Below are 23,876 nucleotides of genomic sequence, written 5' to 3' on the forward strand. Positions count from 1 at the left end.
TGGGTATACTAGACTTTTTATCTTTCACTCTCCCCTGTGCTGTCCAGGCATTCTCTTCATATGTCCTACTCTTTTTGCATTATCTGCAGGTTTTGCCCTTAAACCTGCTTTGGTCTGATATATGTGAGACCCCTGCCACAACATTAACACAATCTGTGCTTCTGTTTTCTGTTTAGACGCTGCAATTTTGTTCACTCTCACTTTCATTGCTGACTATAACTCAATTGTGTCTCTGGCTACTGTTTCCACTGATAAAGCTGCTCTTTTAAATGTGAGCTGTGCTTCATTTAGAATGTTTGCTGTAAAAAAATATCTCTCAGTATATCATTCCCATCACTGAACTGCAAATAAGACCACAAGACCATAAGACATGAGAACAGAACTCTCATCGGCCCATCGAGACTGCTCCGCCATTTCATCATGACTGATCCATTTCCCTCTCAGGCCCAGTCTTCTGCCTTCTGCCCATGACCCTTCATGCTCTGACTAATGAAGAACTTATCAACTTATGTCTTAAATATATCCAATGACATGGCTTCTGCAGCTGTAGTGGCAATGAATTCCACAGATTCGCCACTCTCTGGTTAAAGAAAGTCCTCCTCATCTCTGTTCTAAATGGACATCCCTCTATTCTGAGAGGCTGTGCCTCTGGTCATAGACTCAGTCACCATAGGAAACATCCCCTCCCTTCTGTCAAGGTCTTTCAACATTCAATATGTTTCAATGAGCTCTCCCCTCATTCTTCCAAATTCCAGTGAGTACAGGCCCAGAGCCATCAATCGGTCCTTACATGATAAGCTTTTAATTCCCAGAATCATTCTCATGAACCTCCTCTGAACCTTCTCCAATGTCAACACATCCTTTCTTAGATAAGGGACCCAACACTGCTCACAATACTCCATGTGAAACCTCACCAGTGCTTTATAAAGCCTTGACATTACATTGTTGTTTTTATATTCTAGTCCTTTTGAAATGAATTCTAACATTGCATTTACCTTCTTCATCAATGACTCAACCTGAAAATTTGCCTTTAGGGAATCCTGCACAAGGACTCCCAAGTCCCTTTGCACCTCAAATTTTGATTTTCTCTCCATTTAGAAAATAGTCTATGCGATTATTTCATCTTCCAAAATGCATGACCATGATCTTGCCAGCACTATATTCCTTCTGCCACTTCTTTGCCCATTCTCCTAATCTATCCAAGTCCTTCTGCAGCCTCATTAATTCCTCAACACTACCTGCCCCTCCACCTACCTTTGTATCATCCGCAAACTTGGCCACAAAACCATCAATCCCATCATGCATATCATCGACATGGAACGTAAAAAGAAATGGTTCCCTGTGGAACACCACTAATCACAGGCAGCCAACCATAAAAAGATTCCCTTTATTCCCACTCTTTGCCTCCTGTCAATCAGCCAATGCTCTATTCATGTAGGATCTTTCCTCTAATACTACGGACTCTTAACTTGTTTAGCAGCCTCATAGTGGAGTTAAGACTGTGCCAAGTGGCTGCCCCTTTGAGCTCATCTGCGGAAGCAGCTTAAAATCTTCTCTTTATTGTCTCTTTTATTTCCTTTTCAAGGCAGTTAGGGTTCTGTTGAGGTCCTAATCTGCAAATAACACTCAAAATGTGTTTTTTATGGTGGATGAGTTCCCGTTCTAGAAGCAAGCCAGACGACCGAATTTCCGACGTTCTCCAGGCACGACTTGGAAGATGGTGCCCCCTGGGTGCGGCACTGTATAACCTATTCCAGGCCAGTGTTGCCAACTGAGACGTCGCGCGGGAGATGAAACATCAGGATCTTGCTGCAGGGGATGTATGGACAAAGCTCTCTGTAGTCGAGCAGTTGCACCCTCTCCCTCTTTCTCTCGAGGGTGGGGAGAATTTACTGCCGATTCTCGAGTCAGAGAATCTTAGAATAAAAAGCGACGCAGCAGACAGTAATATCGTAACTGAGATTGTCAGTCTCTCCTTTTGCCATGAAAATGGGTGATATCTCTCTGTCCCTTGTTAGGGAGGAAGCCTATGTTGAGCTGTTAGGTAAACAATAGTTTCTGTTGACTGTAGATCATGGTCTCTCTTTGGGGGCTTTGCTGTTGCTTGGTGGGCAGTGGGCGCTGACGCTTTTGCTGAAACGGGCAGGGGAAGGGAAGAGTTTAATGTGTTGATGCTTCCTGCTGCTTGCATAAGGGAGGGGGGTTTTGGGGTTTTAACATTTTTCTGTTGTTCATTCTTTTGGGCTCTTCTGTTTTTCATGGATGTCTGTGAAGACAAGTATTTCAGGTTGTAACACACACAAAATGCTGGAGGAACTCAGCAGACGAGACAGCCTGTTGAGAAGCACCAGGTGACGTACCATCAATAACTCTCGGAGACGGGAGGCGAACGATAGGCTTTTATTAGCAGCAAAACGGAGCACAGCTTCTCCGAGACTGAGGGGGGAGCAGTGCCTCCAATCGCCTTTATACAGGGGTCTGTGGGAGGAGCCACAGGAGCAGTCAGCAGAGGGGCGTGTCCAGACAGGTATACATAGTTTACCACACCAGGTGATAGGTGTAACTTGGAGGGGGAGAGATGAAGCAAGTTTCTCTCTCCCCTGCCCACACCTTTTAAATCTACTCCTCTGCTTTTTTTCTCCAGTCCTGCCAAAGGGCTTCGGCCCGAAACATCGACTGTGCTTTTTTCTTAGATGTTGCCTGGCCTGCTGAGTTCCTCCAGCATTTTGTGTGTGTTGCTCGGATTTCCAGCATCTGCAGGTTTTCTCTTGCTTGCATTTCAGGTTGTATATTGTATACATCCTCTCATAATAAACGGAGCCCTTTGAACCAACTAAACCTTGACAAAGGCCTTCTGAAAATCCAAGTACACAACATCCACTGATTCTCATTAATGATAGTTGCATCATCCTGCCTTTAGAAAACAATGCTCAGACAATTTTTTAATTTCAGCCACGTAATCTGAAATGGATTCCCCTTCCTTTTGATTCCGCTTATAAAACCTGAAGTTTTCTGCAATCAACAATGGTTTTGGTTCTAAATGTTCCTGCGTTACGTTCGCGCTATCAGCAAAGCTCATTTTGGCTAGTTTGGTTGGGGCAATTAAACTTCTATGCAAACTGAACGACGATGCATAAAATCTTGAAGTGGATGGACCACAACAGCAGAAGACCATGAACATACTCCCAGTGGCCATTTTATTAGGTACAGGAGGTACTTAACAACTGGCCACTGGGTTTATTTTTAAACATAATGGGAATCAGAGACTACGGGGTTCATGATAGAAGCAAAGGAATAGTCCTGACCGCACATAGTAATGGTGTGCATACCTGAAGCGGAATTGCATAAACTTACATCTTTTTCTTTTGCTTTTACACCACACATTGGGATTAATTATACTTGTGTCACTTGCACTATCTGGACAGCTCAGAACACCTTGGTAGTGTCGCAGTTAGCCCAGCACTATCACACCTCAGGGTGTCAGAGTTCGGAGTTCATTCCTGGCATCGTCTGTATGCCCTCACCATGGAATGTGTGAGTTTTCTCTGGGTCCTCTGACTCCCTCCCATAGTCCAAGGATGCACCAGGTAGATTAATTAGTCATTGTAAATTGTCCCATGATTCGGTACGAGCTATATCAGGCTTGTCAGGAGTTGCTGGTTGGTGTAGCTCGAAGGGCCTGAAGGACCTACTCTCTAAATAAATAAATACTTTAAATAAAATAATTGCTTTCCTAAGGAATGTGAATAAACACAGTTGGATTACAAGTTACTTTCAGGGTTTCCTGATGTTCTACCAAACATAATCACATTACATTGAAGGAAAGTTAATTAACAACTCCAACCATTTTGCACGCTGGCTATCAAACACAAACTCAAAAGTTAGAGCAACTAGACCAACCAGACAAGTTAACAATCCTGCCGTGCTTACTTGGTATTGACAACAGACTTCAAGAGTTTTAATTGCCAATACCAGTTATCTGCAGACTTAGTAATGGGTAATTTGTTCATGGTTGTCACAGACAGCAAGATACATTGAAAGCCATCTATACAGCAGGTAGCATGAAGAGAAGAGCAACGACAGAGTAAGAATAACCAAAGTTCAAAATTTTGAAGTAAATTTATTATCAAAATACATATACATCACCATATACTACCTGAGATTCATTTTCATGCTGGCATTCACAGTAAATACAAAGAAACACATCAAAATCAATGAAAACCCACACAAAACAAAGACAGACAGCTGATCTGCAAAAGACCACAAGCTGCAAATAAAAAATGAGAGAAAAAATAAAATAATAATAAAAAATAAATATCGAGCACATGAATTGAAAGTGAGTCCATGTGTTGTGGGATCATTTTTGTGTTGGGTGAGTGAAATTGACTGGAGTTGTCCCCTCTGGTTCAAGAGCCTGATAGTTGAGGGGAAATAGCTGTTCCTCACTCTGGTCATATGGGAATTAAGGCTCCTGTCTCTCCTTCCTGATGACAGCAGCAAGAAGAAACCATGGTGGGAGTCCTTGATGATAGATGCTGCTTTCCTGCAACATCACTCCTTGCAGATGGGTCAGCATTACCCATGATGGACTGGGCTATATCCACTATTTCTTGTAGGCTTTTCCATTGCAAGGCACTGGTGTTTCCAAACCAGGTGGTGTTGCAACCAGTCAGGATACTCTCCATTGTGCATCTATAGAAGTTTGTCAAAGTTTTAGATGACATGCCAAATCTTCACAAACTTCTAAGAAAGTAGAGATGCTGCCATGCCTTCTTTGTAACGCCACTTACATACTAAACCCAAGTCAAGTCCTCTGAAATGATAATGCTGAAGAATTTGAAGATGCTGATCCTCTCCACCTCTAATCCTCTGATGAAGACTGGCTCATGAACCTCCTGTTCCCTCCTCCTGTAGTCAATAATCAGCTCTTTGGTTTTGCTGACATTGAATAAGAGCTTGCTATTATGGCACCATTCAGCCAGATTTTCAATCTCCCTCCTATATACTGATTTGTCACCAGCTTTGATTCAGCCAATAGCAGTGCTGTCATCAGCAAACTTCATTATGGCATTGGAGCGGTACTCAGCCTCACAGTCATAAGTGTAAAGTGAGTAGAGCAGGGGGTTAAGTACATAGCCTCATTGTGCATCTGTGCTGTTGAAGATTGTGGAGGAGACATTGTTGCCAATCTGAACTGATTGCGATCTGGAGATAAGGAAATTGAGGATCCAGTTGCACACAGAGGCATTGAGGCCTAGGTCTTAGAGAATATTGATCAGTTTTGAATGGATGGTAGTGTTACATTTACAGAGAAAGTGCAGTGCAGGTAGACAAATGAAGTTTAAGAGCAATGAGATCACATGTTCATCTTTATCATACAAAAGATTTATTAGACTTTATTACAATAGGATAGAAGCTGTCCTTTGGAGCATCTATTTAGATAGAGGAGTTACTAGATTTATATAAAGAGTTTTAACAGATCAATTAATTTGACATAAAAACTGAAAATACTGGAAGCACTTAGCTAGTCAGGGGGCATTTGTGATAAAAGAAAGATATTGGACAGAAGACCTATCATTAACTCAGCTTCTCTTCCTACAGATGCTGCCTGACATGTTATGTGCTTCTATCAATCTCTGATTTTACTGCAGATTTCCAGCATATGCAATGTATTTTTTTCTTCAGTTTGATTTCCTATGATCTTGAAAGCCACAAATTAGGGAATTTAAATTCTTGTGATTAAATAAACATGCATTGAAATATTTAGTTTTCAGTTCCAAGAATATTGTCAGGATTAAAGGAGACTTAGATAAGTAGATAGATAGGAAGGATTTCGAGGGATATGAGGCAATCTTGTTAGCTCAGTGGACACAGAGGTGTAAGGCCTAAGAACTTATTTCTGTTCTGCATTACTCTCTGATTCTACTGACGAGTAGTTATGCACAGCAAGCTCCTGCAGACAGAGATCACCACATGTAAAATGCTGCAGGAACGCAGCAAGTCAGGCAGCGACTAAAGAGTTAACCTTTCAGACCAAGACCCTTCATCAGGACTGAGCAGGAAGGGGGAAGAAGCCAGAATAAGGAAATGTGGGGAGGGGAAGGAGTACTAAACAGGGATGTTAATTACCAAAATCACACATTTTAGGGTAAGGTTGTTTGAGAGTTAATACAGTCTATGACCATGGGAAAAGAGGAAAATAATCACCAATCTTTTTATCTTGTTTAATTTCACACACATTGTGACTTCATCAAGATTGAGAAGGGCAATTATTCTTTAATTCATTCTGAGAATAATTATCTCTCTTGCTCCCCTGTGTAGTCCCCAACTCTGGATGCTTCCTGTCTGTATCCTGAACAAGGAGAAAAATTGTTTATTTGACATTTAGGTTTCAACATAACAAAGTACTCCCAGTTGCATACAATATTGCCTCTGTTATTATTTTAACAGAATTATTTCATTTCTGTTCATCTGCATTTGTCACTGTCATCACTTCCCCAACAGCGTAATCCATAATCCAATTTAAACTCTGGTGAAATGAAATTCACAATATGGTAAATAGTGGGATACTACATTTATTTATGATGGACGTAATACATATCTACTAAATGAACAAAAAGGAGATTCGGAAATCTGTGGGCTGACTTTTGTTTCGAGTCACAGTGATACATCGTTTAAATATGTTTAAAATGTACTTACTCTCAGACAGCTTCATGCACTCAGTTGAATATCTGAGACTTGAATATTTCTGTCAAACAAGCACATCATTGAAAGTGCCAACAATTTGCCTTCTTCATCTTATTGCATTCAGACCTGTCAATTTAATGATGTGAGTTGTTTACTCCTGTTAGATAAATATTTTTCCTTTATCTTTCTTTCAAGTTAGATTCAATCTGTTCCCATAATTGTCTCTGGCAATGCAGGCAGCTGGTTGCTTCAAGACTTTCCCTGCTTCAACAGTCAGTTTAAAGCAAGCTAAATGTAATGGCATATGGGTGATCTACACTGTATCTATGTAATAATTTGATGTTGTTGGACAGATCTTTTGGATTCCTAACAAGCAGCATAAATTCCCTGACATGGTGTCCTGATACAAGATTGTATTTTCTTATTGTACAGTACAGGAACAGGCCCTTCTATATACCTACCTATACTAATCCCTGATGCACCATCTATAACTCTTGGAGACATGTGGCAAGATATAGGCTTTTATTGGCTGGAAGAAAGAACAAGCAGCAATTGACCACCACGCTACATCCTGGAGACTGAGGCCGGGGCGGAGTCCCCAATCGCCTTTATACCGGGGTCCGTGGGAGGAGCCACAGGAGCAGTCAGCGGGGGGGGGGGGGGGGCGTGTCCAGACAGGTATATGTAGTTCACCACAATCCCATTCCCATATTAGACAGCCTACAGAGCCTTTGGCTAGTCAAGTACCTTAATAAATGCTTCTTAAATGCAATGATACCTAAAAACATAATAACATAAGAATAGGAGTGGGAGCAGGTCATCCACCCATTGAGCCTGCTGACTACTCAATAATCTTATGGCTGATCTGGCTGTGGACTCAGCTTTATCCACCTGCCTTTCACCCATAACCCTTAATTAGTCTATTGTGCAAAAATCCATCAAATTATATATATATAAAATGAGCTACCTCATTAATATACACTGTATAAAATATATTTAATAAGGTATCCTCTACCTGCTTCCTAGAGCAGAGGATTCCACAGGTTCACTATTCTCTGGGAAAAGCAGATCGTCCACATCTCCACCCTAAATTTACTCCCCCAAAACTGGAGGTTATGTCGCCTAGTTGTAGCCTCATCCACCAGTGGAAACAACTTTCCTTCTTTTATCTTCTTTTACCTGTTGTAATTTATTATACTTCCATAAGATCCTCACTAATTCTTCTAATTTCCAGTAAGTACAGTTCCAAGGGGCTTAATCTCTGCTGATTGACTAACCCCCACATGTCCAGAATCAAACTGGTGAACTCCCTCTCCACTGCCTCCAAAATCCATATATCTTTTCACTGCCTCTACTTCTCTTCAGACAGCATATTCCAAATTATACTCACTCTCTTTACTCTTCTGAGCATTCTAAACCTTTTTTCTCTTATTGAAAATGTTTACCATCATGTTTTGGACATCGTGCCACTGGTAAAAATATTCTTGCACTCTACCCAATTTATTTTTCACATAGTTTTATATAACGTCAGGTTCCACTCCTGACCAGCCTGTCCATTCACTCCCTATAACTAAAGCCCTCCAATCCAGACAATATCCTCTCTGCACCCTGCACAAGGGCACCTCTGTGGCATTGTGGTTAGCACGATACTATTACAGCTCAGGGCATTGGAGTTCAGAGTTCAAGTTCGACATCCTCTGTAAGCAAGTTCATACATTCCTTCCTCTCTGTGTGTGGGTTTCCTCCGGGTGCTCCGGTTTCCTCCCACAGTCCAAAGAGGTACCAGTCAGTAAGTTAATTGGTCTTTGTAAGGTGTCCCATGATTAGGCTAGGGTTAAATCGGTGGGTCGCTGGGCCACGTGGCTCGAAGGGCCAGGAGGGCCTGTTCCACCCAGTGCCAATAAATAATTAAATAAACAAGCAAACAAATAGACAGACAGATAGGTAGATAGATGAATGAATAAATAAATAGATGAATGAATAAAGGAATAATAAATAAATAAATGAATAAATAAATAGATAGATAGATAGATAGATAACTAACTAACTAACTAAATAGATAGATAGATAGCTCCTAAGTCGAACCAGTGCCACACAGTTGACTTGGGGAGGAGCATTTGGCTCAGGTACCCCCAGGGTCAAACACTGGCCTCTCCTTCACTGAAGGCATTGTGCCCAAGTGTGAGCAGATGAGTTTGACTGGAAGCCAGTACTCACACATTGTTCCAACGCTGCCAACCAAAGATGAAAGCTTTGTTTTTCTCTGGTTTACTACACATGTACCAAGATACAGTTTAAAGCTTGTCTTGCATATGTTCATACAGAATAAATAATTACACAGTGCATTGGGTAGAACAATGTAAAACAATAACAATACAGAATAAAGTGTAAAAGCTATCAAAAAAGTACAGTGGAGGTCATCTATGCTGGGCAAGATCATAATGAGGTAGATTGTGAGGATGAGTCCATTGTATCATACAAGAGGTCTGTTCACAAGTCTGATAACAGTGGGATAGAAGCTGTCCTTGAGCCATGCTTTCAGGCTTGTGTATCTTCTGCCTGAGGGGAGAGGGGAGAAGGGAGAATGTCTGGGTGGGTGGAGTCTTTGATTACACTGGCTGCTTTACCGAGGCAGTGATAATATTTCTACTCAATTCCCTTCACCTTTATCTTCAACAAGACTCCACCAATGGCACTACCGAACATGTGTGACTGTTTAAATGGCACTACAGAATACACACAACAACTTCTGGCAGTCATAAAGCTAAGAAATTCAAAAAAAAATCACTTGAGAAGGCAGCATCCATCATAAAAGCTTTTCTCCATCTAGGCTATGCCACCTTCTCACAGCTACCATCAGGTAGGAGGTATAGAAGCCCGAAACCCACACCACCAGATGCTTCCCTTCAACCATTCGCTTCTTGAACCAGCTGTGACAACCCCAAACGCTATCTCAGCATAACAACATTATGATCACTTTAACCACTTGCTCTACAATGGATTATATTTGTTCTTACTGTGTTCTTATAAAAATTGTGTTTAATTAATGTTTACTTTATATTTTCTTCGTGAATGTTGCTTATATACTTAAGTACTTGTGATACAACTACAAGTAAGTTTTTCATTGCATACCTAAACGGTGGTGGCATGGTCTGGTAGTGGTTAGCACAAGGCTTTACAGTGCCATCAACCCAGGTTCAATTCCCGCTGCTGTCTGTAAGGAGTTTGTACGTTCTGCCCGTGACCTCATGGGTTTCCTCCCACAGTCCAAAGACAGGTCAGTTGGTAGGGTAATCGGGCATTGTAAATTGTCCCATGATTAGGCTAGGATTAAACTGGGTGGCAAGGCTTGAGGAGCCAGGAAGGCCCACTCCACACTGTATGCCAATAATTATATAAGACACATGTATTTATGACTAATTTTGACCTGAGGGTGAGTAGGACATCCTTCTTACCTTCTCCATCATTCAGTAAGATCATGGCTGATCTTTTACCTCAGTGTCACTTTTGTGCATAATCCTGATTAGTACCTAAATATATTTTGATCTCTACCAGAAGCACATCCAGAGTCTAAGCCTTCTAATACTTTCCAGGAGAAAAAATTGTAAGATTCACCCCTCTGGATGGAAATTCTCCTTCTCATCTTGTTCCTGGATTATTGACTCCATGTTGAGACTGAAATCCCCCGGCATGGACACTTCAGGCCTTCCTTCATTCCTGCACCCATCATGTCAAGCCCCATAACAACCTTGCATGTTTCAATGTGATAACCTTTTAGTCTTTTATACTGTTGAGAAAAGATAACCTCCCTCACTCTGCTTAATCTCTCTTCAGACAACAATACATGGAGGAAAATGGGCAGTCAATTTTCCAGGTTGAGGCCCCTCATCTGGACAAAATATTGCTTGTCCTTTTCCTTCTGCGGATGCTACCTGACCAACTAAGTTCCTCCAGCATTTTAGAATTTGTATTTAGTTATGCATATTTCCAGAAATCACCAAAATAATCTCATACACCTTTCTTATTAATTAGGTTTGTGCCATCAACTGTTAATATCTCTTTTTAACCTCACAAGGGCTTCTAGTCTTTAACCTATAGTGAGATTAGCTTCAGTAGCATCTAGGGTCACTAGTCTACCCTTAATAGGTTCTGTCCACATTTCTTCCTGACTTGGTAAAGCAATCAACATAATCAGGACACATTCTATCCCAGATATTCTCACTCCCATGATGCAAAAGCTCAAAAACACACACCACAGGCTCAAACCAGAGAGAATCTGCAGATGTTGGAATTCAAAGTAACACACACAAAATGCTGGAGGAACTCAGCAGGCCAGGCAGCATCTATGGAAAAGATTAAATAGTCAATGTTTTGGGCCAAGCCTCTTCATCAGGAGAAAAGAAATTAGAAGTCAGAGTAAGAAGGTGGAGGGAGGAGAGGATGAGGTACGAGGTAGTAGGTGATAGGTGGAACATGGCATGCAAGGATACTGCCAGAAGGGAGATTAGTGGAGAGGGACGAATGGACAAGGGAGCCGTGTAAGGAGCGATCCCTATGGAAAGCGGAGATTGGGGGGAGGGAAAGATGTGCTTGGTGTGGGATCCTATTCCAGATGGCAGAAGTTACAGAGAATTAGGTGCTGGCCGCAGAGGTTGATGGGCTGGAGATGAGGATAAGAGGAACCCTATCCCAGGTGGGGTGGCGGGTGAATGGGGTGAGAGTAGACATGTGTGAAATGGAAGAGATGTGGGTGAGGGCAACATTGATGATGGAGGAAGGAAACCACTTTTCTTTGAAGAAGGAGGACATCTCATTAATTCTAGAATGAAAATCAGGCCAGGCAGCAACAATGGAAATCAATAAATAGTTGATATTTCAGGCCGGGACTAGAAAGGAAAGGAGGAGAAACCAGAATAACAGGGTGAGGGAGGGGAAGGAGTACAAGCTGGAAGGTGATAGGTGAAGCCAGATGCATGGGGGAGGGGGGAAACAAAGTAAGAAACTGGGTGGTGATAGCTAGAAAGGTTAAAGGTCTGGAAAAGAAGGAACCTGATAAGAGAGGAGAGTCAATTATGGGAGAAAGGGAAGGAGGAGGTGGTACCAGCAAGTGTGATAAGGTGATAAGCAAGTGAGGAGAAGAGAAGAGGTAAAAGGAGATCCAGAGTGGGGAATAGAAGAAGAGGGAACAGGGAAGGGGGATAATTACCAGGTTAGAGAAACCAATGTTCATGACATCAGGTTGAATGTTATCCAGACAGAATATGAGGCGTGCAGCCAAGCAGTCCTCCAATCAACGTCTTCTTCCCCCTTCCTTTCCAATCTTGAAGAAGGGTTTCAGCCCGACACGTTGACTGCTCATTCATTTCCATAGCTGCTGCCTAACCTGCTGAGATCTTACAGCATTTTGTGTGTGCTGAACTATATTCATTGTACATCAGTACCTGTGACAATTGTAAACCAATTTACTAATATTAGAAATTATCCACTGAATGCAGACTTTATATTTATTTGTGCTAAGTGTGGATAGAGCTTTGGTCAGTCAATGCTTGGAGGATAGATAGCAATTTTTGATACATGAACTCAAGAAAAGATAGAAGATTTACAAGTTGATAACAGGATATAATTCTGTATAAAAATGAACAGGCTGCAATCCTTCTTGTAGAAAAATCAACTGATACACATCTTTAATTTATAGAAGTGTTGACAAGGGGACAAACATCACAAATAGAAACAGAATGTAAAAAACAGTGTACTGTTAATGCAGGACCTTTAACAGTGTTGATGCACAGCGAGACCTTGGGGTCCATGTCTATAGCTCCTTGAAATTAGGGCTGCACTGATTGATAGAGTGGTAAAGAAGGCTGATGGGATGCTTGCCTGTGTTAGGCACAGTAATGAACCCAAAGGTCAGGAAGTTATGTTGCAGCTTTATAAAACTCTGGTTAGGCTCATCTGGAGTATTACATTCAGTTCTGGTTGCCCCATTAAAGGAAGAATGTGAAGGCTTTGGAGAGGGTGCATAAGATGTTTACCAGGATGCTGCCTGGATTAGAGAGTATGTGCCACAAGGAGAGGTTAAACAAACATGGGTTATTTTCTCTGGAGCAGTGTAGGGTAAGGGAAAACCTGATGGATAATGAGAGGCATTGATAAACAGTAGCTTTTTCCCAGAGTCAAAATATTTGATGCTAGAGGGCATGTGAGAGGGAATAAGTTTAAAGATGTGTGAGGCAAGTTGTTTTTTGCACAGAGTAGTGAGTGTCTGAAATACACTGCCTTAGGTGGTGTTGGAGGCAAATGCGAAAGAGGTGTTCAAGAATCTCTAGATAGGCTCATAAATGTGCCGACTGAAGAGGGATATGGACATTGTGTAGGCAGAAGGGATTAATTTAGTTTGGCATTTAATTAGTAGCTTAATTAGTTCAGCCCATCACGAGCTGAAGGGACTATTCCTGTGTTGCACTGTTCCGTTTGCATTAAAATTGCTAAAAGTATTTAGTATTTTGGTATTTGCTAAAAGTAAAAGTATTTAATTGCTAAAAGTGCCCTCCTGGCACTTATCCTTGTAAATGGAACAAGTGCTACACGTGCCCTTACACTTCCTCTCTCACCACCATTCAGGGCTCCAGACAGTCCTTCCAGGTGAGGCGACACTTCACCTGTGAGTTGGCTGGTGTGGTATACTGTGTCCGGTACTTCCGGTGTGGCCTTTTATATATTGGTGAGACCCGACGCAGACTGGGAGACTGTTTCGCTGAACACCTACGCTCGGTCCGCCAGAGAAAGCAGGATCTCCCAGTGGCCACACATGTTAATTCCACGTCCCATTCCCATTTCCATATGTCTATCCATGGCCTCCTCTACTGTCAAAATGAATCCAAACTCCGGTTGGAGGAACAACACCTTATATACCGGCTGGGTAGCCTCCAACCTGATGGCATGAACATTGACTTCTCTAACTTCCATTAATGCCCCTCCTCCCCTTCTTACCCCATCCCTGACATATTTAGTTGTTTGTTTTTTTCTCTCTCTCTGCCCATCACTCTGCCTGTTCTCCATTTCCCTCTGGTGCTCCCCCCTCCCCCTTTCTTTCTCCCGAGGCCTCCTGTCCCATGATCCTTTCCCTTCTTCAGCTCTGTATCACTTTCACCAATCACCTTTCCAGCTCTTAGCTTCATCCCACCCCCTCCGGTCTTCTCCTATCATTTCGCATTTCCCCCTCCCCCCACTACTTTCAAATCTCTTACTATCTTTCCTTTCAGTTAGTCCTGAGGAAGGGTCTCGGCCCGAAACGTTGACAGTGCTTCTCCTTATAGATGCTGCCTGGCCTGCTGTGTTCCACCAGCATTTTGTGTGTGTTGCTTGAATTTCCAGCATCTGCAGATTTCCTGGTATTTGCTAAAAGTATTTGTCAGGTCAAACAGTACCTGTGGATAGAGAGTCTGTGTCAGTGATCTTGTATCAGAATTGGGACAAATTTTACAGCATGCGAGAGGATAACAGGACAAATAGGAGGACTATTTTATTATTTCATCACAAGGTGTTGATGTCAGTGGCAATGTGATCATTTATTGTCCATTTGTAATGGCCTCTATCGTGTGCTAAGGGCAGCTTCTTCCCCTCTACCATCAGATTTCTGAACAGTCCATGAACCTGTGAGCACCACCTTATTGTTCCTCAGTTGCATCATTTGTTTATTTTTGTAACTTCTAGTAATTTTTATATCTTACCACAGATGCAAAACAACAAATTTCACAACATAGGTCAGTGATAATAAATCTATTTATGATTCTGATTCACATGTGGGTGACCAGGGAAGGGTGGCCAATTTCACACCCGAAAGGACAGCATATGGCTCTCCTACCAGTCCAGATATTTGCCCAGTTGTCATAGGCATATCATTGGATGAATAGTCATGGCCTCTGGAGGCTGGTCCAGTAACTAAACCATCACTTCATGTGTGTCTGTGTGACAGGCGAATGAAATGACGCAGATGATGATGGAATAATGCAAAACTGGGGAATAATGCAAAACTGGGGAATAATAAGACACGATGTGTCTCCAGGAAATAAAACAAAAATTGCTGGAAAGACTCAGCAGTTCAGACAGCATTGCTAGAGAGAAACATGGACGATGTTTCAGTTTGATAACCTTTCATCAGAAATTCATCTTGAAGGAAAGCTGATCTAACTGAAAGCTGATCATACTTCTGTTCAGCTCTCTACCGATTCTGGCTGATCTGTTGAAAACTTCCAGCATGTTTCTGTTTTTATTTCACATTTCCAACATGTTGATTTATTTTCTCTCACTGATCTCCTCCTGGTTGTGTGCTTCAAGTCCGTGATATATCAACATTTATCACCCTCTCTCAGACTGCATCAACCCTGCTATCTCACCTGGTCACTCCCAGTAGCCTCCCTGTCATAGACACTCCACTACTAGAAGATAGATCAGTACAACAGAGGAATAGTCTCTTCAGCCCATCTTGTCTGTGCAGACCATGATGCCAAATTAAACTAACTGCAGGTGGTCTACAGTACGAGAGGTGATTGATAAATTTGTGCCCTAAGGTAGAAGGAGATGAGTTATACAGCTCTTGTTACATGCACATGCAGTTCAACTCTGAGTGAAAATGCAGAAAGTTTGAAGTTAATAACTCTTCTCCTTCTACCTCAGGCCATGAACTTATCAATCACCCCTGCTGTGGACCACTTCTACAAAGAAGGGATCCGTATGTCCCACGACTATTAGTTATTAATGCAAATGATAGATTTCACTGTATGTTTCAATGCACATGTTAAAAATAAATCTGAATTTCAATACACTGAATACAGTGAAGAACCTAGTTCTGCGTGACATCCAGACAAATCATTTCAAAATATAAGTACTTTCAGATAGTACAGAGGAAAAGCAATAACAGAATACAGGATATAGTATCAGAGCTGTTTCAAACAAACTAAACTATATTGCTAAAAATTAATTTACAAGAGTAAACCAGTCAATGACTTTTCATTCTTTCCATTCATAGTCAATGCTTTCTGTACTATTCTGTCACATTCCTACACACCAATAGCACTGCTGTCACTCATGTGGCTCTCTGGAGTAGGGTACGACTACAATTATTGAGGGGCTTCCTCCCCCAACCCAGCCCCTCCCTCTCCAGTCAGAGAAGAACCCTATACTTCTCCGCTGATCCCTCGTGGTGGCTGCCCCAAGCTTCAGCGTGGCCCTCAGCATGTAGTCCTGCACGCTGGTATGTGTCCCTCCACGGACAACTCAATGTGCAGGCAGACCAAAGGGTGCTTTCCACTGAGTCCATGATTTGGCAGCAATATTTCATGTTTGTCTCCACGTGCATCCCTGGGAACAGCCCATAGATCAGAAGGTCCTCTGTCACACAGTTGCTCATGATGAACCACGACACACGCCCTTTCACCTATCTCCCCAGCCTCTTCACAAACCCACAGTCTGCAAAGATGCGAGCTACTGCTTCCTCCCCACTGCAGTCATCCCACAGGCAGTGCACTACAAAGCTGCTCATCAGGGTGAAAGCGATATCGGGTACATTTTTGCTCCTGTCATCCAGGGACTTGTGTATTGTGACCCATCTGACCTGCCCCATCCTGGATCTCTAGATGAACCTGGAGACAGCTCGAGTTATTCCTAAGCTGGAGGAGTGGGAAATGGGCCACACCTGCACCAAGTACAGCAACCCTGAAAGCACTTCAGACCTGATGACCAGGTTCTTCCCAGTTATCGATAGGGAGCACCCTCCCCAGGGTCACAATTTCTGTTTTAGCTTCCTAGTCCGCACTGGTCAATTCTTGTTGCATGCCTCATCCCCTCAATCAGAACTGATTGTGAAGGGGACACCAGATCAGTCAGGCCAGTTGTCAAGAGCATGGCCTTGCTCTTTGTGCAGTTAACTCTGGCTCCTGATGCAGACTCAAACTGGACACAGATGCTGAACAATAATAAACTGACCTCAAATCCAAGCAGAAGATGGTGACATCATCCACTTACAGGAAGGTTTTTACCTGGTCCCTCCACTGCCCAGCAGTGTCACTCCTCTTATGCTCTCATATTTGCTTATAGCTTTGTTGAAGTTCCTGTTGGTTTCCTTACAAGCATGGGGAATTTGGGCAGTGAGCTGATATATATTTTATTCTTCCTCCACACTGGACAAGTGAAAACAGTGGAGCATTGTTGATTTGTTAAGTTTGATGTTGGCAAATAGAAAGCCATGAAGGAGACAGGGAGCTTAGTAACATGGTGTCATGACAACAACTTTTTCCTCTATGCCAGTAAGATAAAAGAGCTGGTCACTTACTTCAGGAAAGGAAAGGGCATATGTTCCAGTTTATATCAATGGTGCAGAGGACAAGATAATTGAGAGCATCAAGTTTCTACATGGAAACATTGCTAATAACTTGTCCTAGTCCAACCATGGCCAAGAAAGCGCACCAGCACCTGCACTTCCTCAGGAGTCCAAAGAAATTCATCATGTCTCATTGACCCTCACCAATTTTTATCGATGTACCATAGAAAGCATCCTATCCAGATGCACCATTGCTTGGTAGGCCAAATGCTCTGCCCATTATTGCAGGAAGCTGCAGGAAGTTGTGGACACAGCTCAGAACGTCATAAAAACCAATCTCCTTTCTATGGACCCTGTCTACACTTGTCACTGCCTCAGTAAAACAGCCAACATAATAAAACATCTGACACATTCTCACTGATTCCCACCTCCCATTGGACACAAAAGCCTGAGAGCATATACAACCAGGCTCAAAGATAGCCTCTATCACACTGTTATAAGATTATTGAATAGACTTTTGTACAATAAGCTGGGCTCCTGATCTCATAATATACTTTGTCACAGTCTTGCACCTTATAGCCTGCCTGTATTGCACTTTTCCTGTGATTGTAACATGATATTCTGCATTCTGTTATTGCTTTTCCATTGTACTATGTCAATGTACTGATGTGATGAAACGATCTGTATGCATGGCAGGCAAAACAAAGTTATTCACTGCACATCAGTACATGTGACAATAATAACCCGATTTACCATTTACCAAGTTTAGGTGGGAGGATGTTACTGTCAATCTCAGTGTATTTTGATAGGAAGAGGATTGAGTGTTTAATGCAAGGAATAAACTATTGGAAGAACTGAGTGGGTCTAGCATCATTGGGGAGAAACATAGAAAAAACACTCTATCCACTGAATTCCCCCAGCAGTTTGCTTTTTGTTCCGGATTCCAACATTTTTATGATCTCTTGAGTCTCTGAGAGATTTGTTCAGTCCATGTGGTACTCTAGTCAATAAACCCATTTACAGTACCTCGATATTTTTTTCTTTTTTCCTATCTCTTTGCATAACTTATATAATTTAATTTAAAATATATATTTCTTATCATAATTCAACTTATTTTATTATGTATTGAAATATACATCTGCCACAAAACAACTAATTTCACAACATATGCCAGAGATATTAAACCTGATTCTGATTCAGGTCCATACCAACGTGCTTGACAGTGAAATGTCCTCTGATATGTGGCTCAGGGGGACAGAAGGGACAGCAGCAAACACGGCACACTTACCCTATATCCCAGGAATGAAGAAAGAAATACAAAGGAAATTCTAATGTAATACATGGTCAATTATCTGCTGAACCTCCAACCTATCAATATATGAGGTTCAGCACACTATGGTTGTGACATCTGCAAACTTTTAGATGGAATCAAGAGAAACATTTTCAGGGAAGATGCACTTCAAGGAAAGCACTTCAAGAAAAAACATTTTGTAAACTTGCTCGCCCTTGATGAGGCCTCTCAACTTGATCCACACATTACCTGCTGTGTCATTGAAGAAGCATGAAAAATCAGCATGTTCATTTCTCCATTGAGCAGCTAACACTGCATTTCCCTCATGCTGATGTGGTATTGGCAGGTTATTGAGATGTTGACCTGCCAATTACCATGTGTTGCTTTTAATCATTCACTCAAAGGATGTAGATCTCATTAGCAAAGCCAGAAATTATTGTTGGTTTATATTCATTTCAATTTTATGAGTCAGTTAAAAATTGGTAGGTCTATAGTCACATAGCAACTAGTCCAGATTAGCATGGCAAATTTCCTCCCGCAAAATGAACCAGATGGGTTTTTTACAAAAATCCAATTGTTTCATGGTCAATAGTACTGACACTAGCTTCTAATTTGGTTCAGTGAATTTATATTCTTCAGCTGTTGTGATGCATTTTAAACATGCTTCCAAGTCTCCCCATTACTTGCTTATAATACAATCACTATCAACCCCAATCCAAAGCTTTGGAATCAGTTCTCTGGTTATATTGCATGTCTGATGCATGTGCCTGAGGAAACATTTATATCGTCACTTCTACAAAGTTTGTACATTTTTGTTTGTATTCCAGTGCCTGGCACCACAGATAGACAGTCCCAACAAGTATGGTATTATACATAGATATACATCCACAGTATGGAGTGAAAAGGTACAGGGAAGAGTACAACTCAGGACAAGCTTGTCGTCCCTTCAGATGCTATACTGAACTAAATTACCTAGTTTGCACAATGTCCATACCCCTCTGTTCTCTGCACATTCATGAGCCTATCGAAGAGCCTCTTACTCTTCAATTATATTTGCTTCCTCTACCACCCTTGACAGCAACCATTCTCCAATATCATTGCAGTCAGTGACCGTGTGAAGCTTGCCCAAGCGTACCAATTCTACAGATGTATGGAACAACCAAATTGTCCAGGTGCTGGTCAAGAACTGAATGGTTGGGCTACACAGCCTGTTAAAGAATGCTCCTGTGATCCTAAGCTAGGTTTATTTATGGTGGACACTGTCTATGTCTCGAAAAGTACTAATAAATGAAACTATTTTGCAACAAATTTCACAACATATGCCGGTGATATTAAACCTATTTCTGATTCTCATTCTGAAATGTAGCATGAAGGGCAGTAAAGCATCTAATTATAGCACAGAAAGAGAGCATTTGTTCCATCAAGTGTATGCTAGCTCCTAGGGATACAATCTCATTCGGCTCATATTTCTCTGTATCTTATTCACATACATGCCCATCAACACTCTTTTGATTATTTCTTTCCCATTAGCTAAATAGTAAACAATTTATAATTGTCAATTAACCAACCATCTGACGTGGGAGAGAACTGTTCCATTCAGAGCAAACTTAAGCAGTCACAGAGAGAATGTGCATACTCCACACACAGAGAACCCAAGGTCAGGATCAAACTCAAGCCCCTGGACCTGTGAGTCAGCAGCACTGATGGCTGTGCCACTATTGTTTTCAAATAATTGAATTTATTGTCATGTGCACATATACAGTGAGGAAGATACAATGTCAAATTGGTAAATTGGCTTACTATTGTCACATGTACAGTGAAAAGTTTTGTTTTGCATGCCAATGATAAAGACCATTTCATCACATCAGTACATTGAGGTAATACAAGGGAAAAGCAGTAACAAAATTCAGAATAAAGTGTTACAGTTACAGAGAAAGGATAGTGCAGGCAGACAATAAGATGCAAGGACCATGATGAGTAGATCATGAGGCCAACTTGCAGCAGTATCACAGGCACATTTTTCAAAGAACATAAATTATACTAGAGAGTGAAAAAAATTACCTCTCCCCCTCTCTGCAATTTAAAATATTTAACTTCTCCAAACCAGAAGTGTTGATTATTTCTTTCTTCTTCTATACTGTAGATGGCTCATCACCCACTGAGTGTCTCCAAACTTTCCTGCTTCATTTTGAATTTCCCGCAGCTGCCATTTATTTTATGTTTTTCTTTTTAATGTTGTAAGTTAGTAAACTGGTTTCTTATTGTCACATGCACTGAGGTACAGTGAAAACATTGATTTACAGATCGATTCATCACATCTACGCATTGAGGCAGTACACTGGAAAACAATAACAGAATGTAGAATAAAGTTCTGCAGTTCAGAGAAAGTGCAGTGCAGGCAGATAATAAGATGCAAGGCCATGATGAATAAATTGTGAGGTCAAGATCAAACTTATCTTATAATAGAGGGATAGAAACTGTCTTTGAGCCTGGCAGCATGTGCTTTTTGGGTTTTTATATCTTCTGCCTGATGGGAGGGTTGGGTTAAGTCTTTGTCTAGGTTAGCTATTTTACCGAGGCAGCAGAAGTTGAGACAGAATCCATGGAAAAGCTGTTCAAGTTTCAGTCTCTAAAAGCACCTCTCTTCCCCTCATTCTGTGCTAATTCTTGACCAATTCCCATTCCCATTTTCTTCCTCTTCCAAGGGTTGTCAAAGGTTCAGTCCCACTGATGAAATGACTGAAGGAAATCCCTCAGCCATTTCATCCTTCCACTGTTTTAGAGTCACGCAGAAACAGGCCTCTCAGCCCAAAATCATCCGTGCCACCGAGGTGCCTACCTGAGCCTGCTTTTGGTCCATATCCATTTTAATCTTTTCTATCCATGGATTGTCTAAGTGTTTTTTAAATGTTGTAATTGCACCCACTTCTACCAACTTCCCCATACCCACATATCCACTATATGTGTGAAACCTACCCTGAAATTTTGCCTGACCTCCTGAGATCCTCCAGAATTTTGTGTGTGTTACACCAAAGTGTAGAAGTTTGAACAAAACAAGGGTTAAGATGGTGTACGGACAGAGTGGTGTACACTCTGCAGAAATTGTACAGTCACCCTGGCTGAACATGCCTACCAAGTTAACCTCTGACCTTGGCAGACTAGCTCTTCTTTGCACCAACTTTCTACTCAAGCCTAGAAAACAAGGCCAACCGACATATGCAGACAGGATAAGGATGCTAACAAAAGCATAATGGTATTTACCAGCTATTTGGACAGTTATTTAATTAATGTTCCAATATTATTGTTCTTTATCTGTATTTCAGTTATTAACACCTGCAATACTGTATTTATTATGAGCGATACTTAAATATACAAATAATGGGATTCTGAAGTGCACTAAGTTTCCATTTGATTAATATTCCTGACTGCATTAGAGGCCTAGTTTTTGATTACTTCAGTGACCTCCAGATGGGCTTCTTCTTTCAAGACTTTACAAAAGGGAGGCAGCCTCCCTAAGTATGCATCACAATGGTGTGTTACATCTCTCTGTCCTGTATGTGGCAGCCTTCGAGATCATGCTTATTGGAGCAAGGAAGGTGGTTGGAGGTATAAAGCTATAGTCAGGACAGGGCTTCCTCCACTGAGTAGCTAAAATGGGTGATGTCACAAGCATGCTTTAGATAGCTCTATGCACAAGAAGGCTGTTGAAGAGACTGAACAAGACTGGGCAAGGTTGAAGATCAAGCCCTCCAAGTCGCAAAGCCTATCCCTCCAAAAAGGCGTCAGAAGCAACAATATTACCTTTGTTGTAGGGCACGAGGAAATCCCACTTTTGGTCAGGCAGTCCATCCAAAGCCTTGGGAGGTAGTACACCGCAGAGCTCTCTGACAAGCAGATGGGAAAAATAGCACAGGAACAGTCCACAGGGCCCGGCTAGAATCAACTACAGCCAGCTATCCAGAAAGCATAAAGTGTGGTGTTATCAGTTCACACAGTACCAAAGAGTAAGCTGGCCTCTAAAAATGTGTAAAATCCCCTCATCAACAGCCAGCAGGATGGATGGGATAGTCAACATGTACATCTGGAAATGGCTGGGGTTGCCTGGTATTTCTCGGACACTGGCCTCTTCAGGAAGAATATGTTGCGCCTGCCACTGAGATCCATTAGGCTGGAGTACGAGTGGAGCAAACCCTACTGGTTGTTGAGCTGAGTGATCCTACTGACCTGACCAATACCTCAATCCATACCGACTGTAAATGGAGAGTTCAAGCTGAAGTAGACCAAGCCATCAACAGGCTGCACCACGGCAGAGTCCAGGCTGGACATGCAGCAGGACTTGGCTGGGGGAAGGCAGCATGCTTCTGGTCCAAGGCTTCGAAAAAAGAGAGAAAAGTCATAGTAACAGAGGAGGTGACAAGGACGGAGCATGAATGCATAAGGGTGAAGGCAGGCGGGACAGGGCCGCCAGGGAAGATGGACAATATGGGAGAGCACTATCAACAGGACATTCAGCTAGTCTGACCTGTGGAAGGTACCACAAGCCAGACACAGCTTCCACATCAGGGCAACTTATGATAATTTGCCCTGCTCCCAAAATCTTCACGATTGGTTCAGCAGCGAGGATAGCTGCTCCCTGTATGATACCACCAATGCCAACCTCCAACACATCCTGGCAGGATGCAAGACAGTGCTGTCCCAACGGCTGTACAGATGACAATACAACTAGGTCCTAAAGAAGCTGATAGAGATCCCAGAGACCTGCAGGCGGGATGTTTTACAGTGCTGGGACGACAGTTCAGCCCATTTGTTACGGCAGGTAAGAATACTGAATGCTCCCACTCAAGAGCTCCTTCAGGACTCCTCTCCACATGCAAGGAGTGGAACATGAGGGCAGATCTCAACAGACAGCTACAGTTCCCCACAGAAATCACCACCACATCTCTTCGCCCAGACATAATAGTGTGGTCCATGGCCGCCAAGATAGTCCCCCTCATTAAGTTAACCATCCCATGGGAGAAAGGAGTGGAGGCTGCTCGTGAGCAGAAGAGGCTGAAGTTCTCAGACCTGGCAGCTGAGTGTGAGGAAGCTGGCTGGAGAACTGCCATCTACCCTGTGGAGGTAAGGTGTCAGGTCTTCATCGACACTTTGATGACAAGATTACTCTGTGATATGGCAGTGAGGCTCAGGAGTGTTTGCTGAAGAGGCAGAAAAGGGCAGCTTTTGGCTGTGGTTGAGGAGGAAGGACAGAAATTGGGGGACCGATTAACCCCATTGAAAGCAGCAGGGGGTGGCAGGGAGACGTCTAGGCCACCAGGAGACGTACCAGGGCTAAGGGAGTGGAACACCACTGAGCGATGGCCCCTGGCTGACAGCCATCTAGCTGACCTAAGGGCTTTGCTGAAGGTGCAGCAGGCAGCAGTGCCAAGCAGAAAACTACATCTTCCTGTAAATCAAATTGTACTAAAAAAACCAATCATGAGCTGTACTTCAGAATGGTTTAGTGACAGGGGCTGAACTGTTCTGGTGAACAAGTAAATGAAGTGATTGACAAAAGAATAAGACTGTCAGTTCAGTTAGTCA

The 23,876-nt window shown here is 42.3% G+C and overlaps 1 long non-coding RNA gene across 1 annotated transcript; it reads right to left on the reverse strand.

Annotated features, from left to right (window-relative positions):
* Positions 1-6,269: 6,269 nt before the first annotated feature.
* LOC140731699 (uncharacterized) lies at positions 6,270-14,060 on the reverse strand. Its single transcript, XR_012099902.1, has 3 exons — positions 13,935-14,060; positions 6,700-6,813; positions 6,270-6,352 (listed from the first exon to the last, which is right to left on the reverse strand). It is a non-coding gene; the product is annotated as an uncharacterized lncRNA (long non-coding RNA).
* Between the last annotated feature and the right edge of the window lie 9,816 nt (positions 14,061-23,876).

Source organism: Hemitrygon akajei, chromosome 1, assembly GCF_048418815.1.
Source record: "Hemitrygon akajei chromosome 1, sHemAka1.3, whole genome shotgun sequence".
NCBI classification, from domain to species: domain Eukaryota; kingdom Metazoa; phylum Chordata; class Chondrichthyes; order Myliobatiformes; family Dasyatidae; genus Hemitrygon; species Hemitrygon akajei.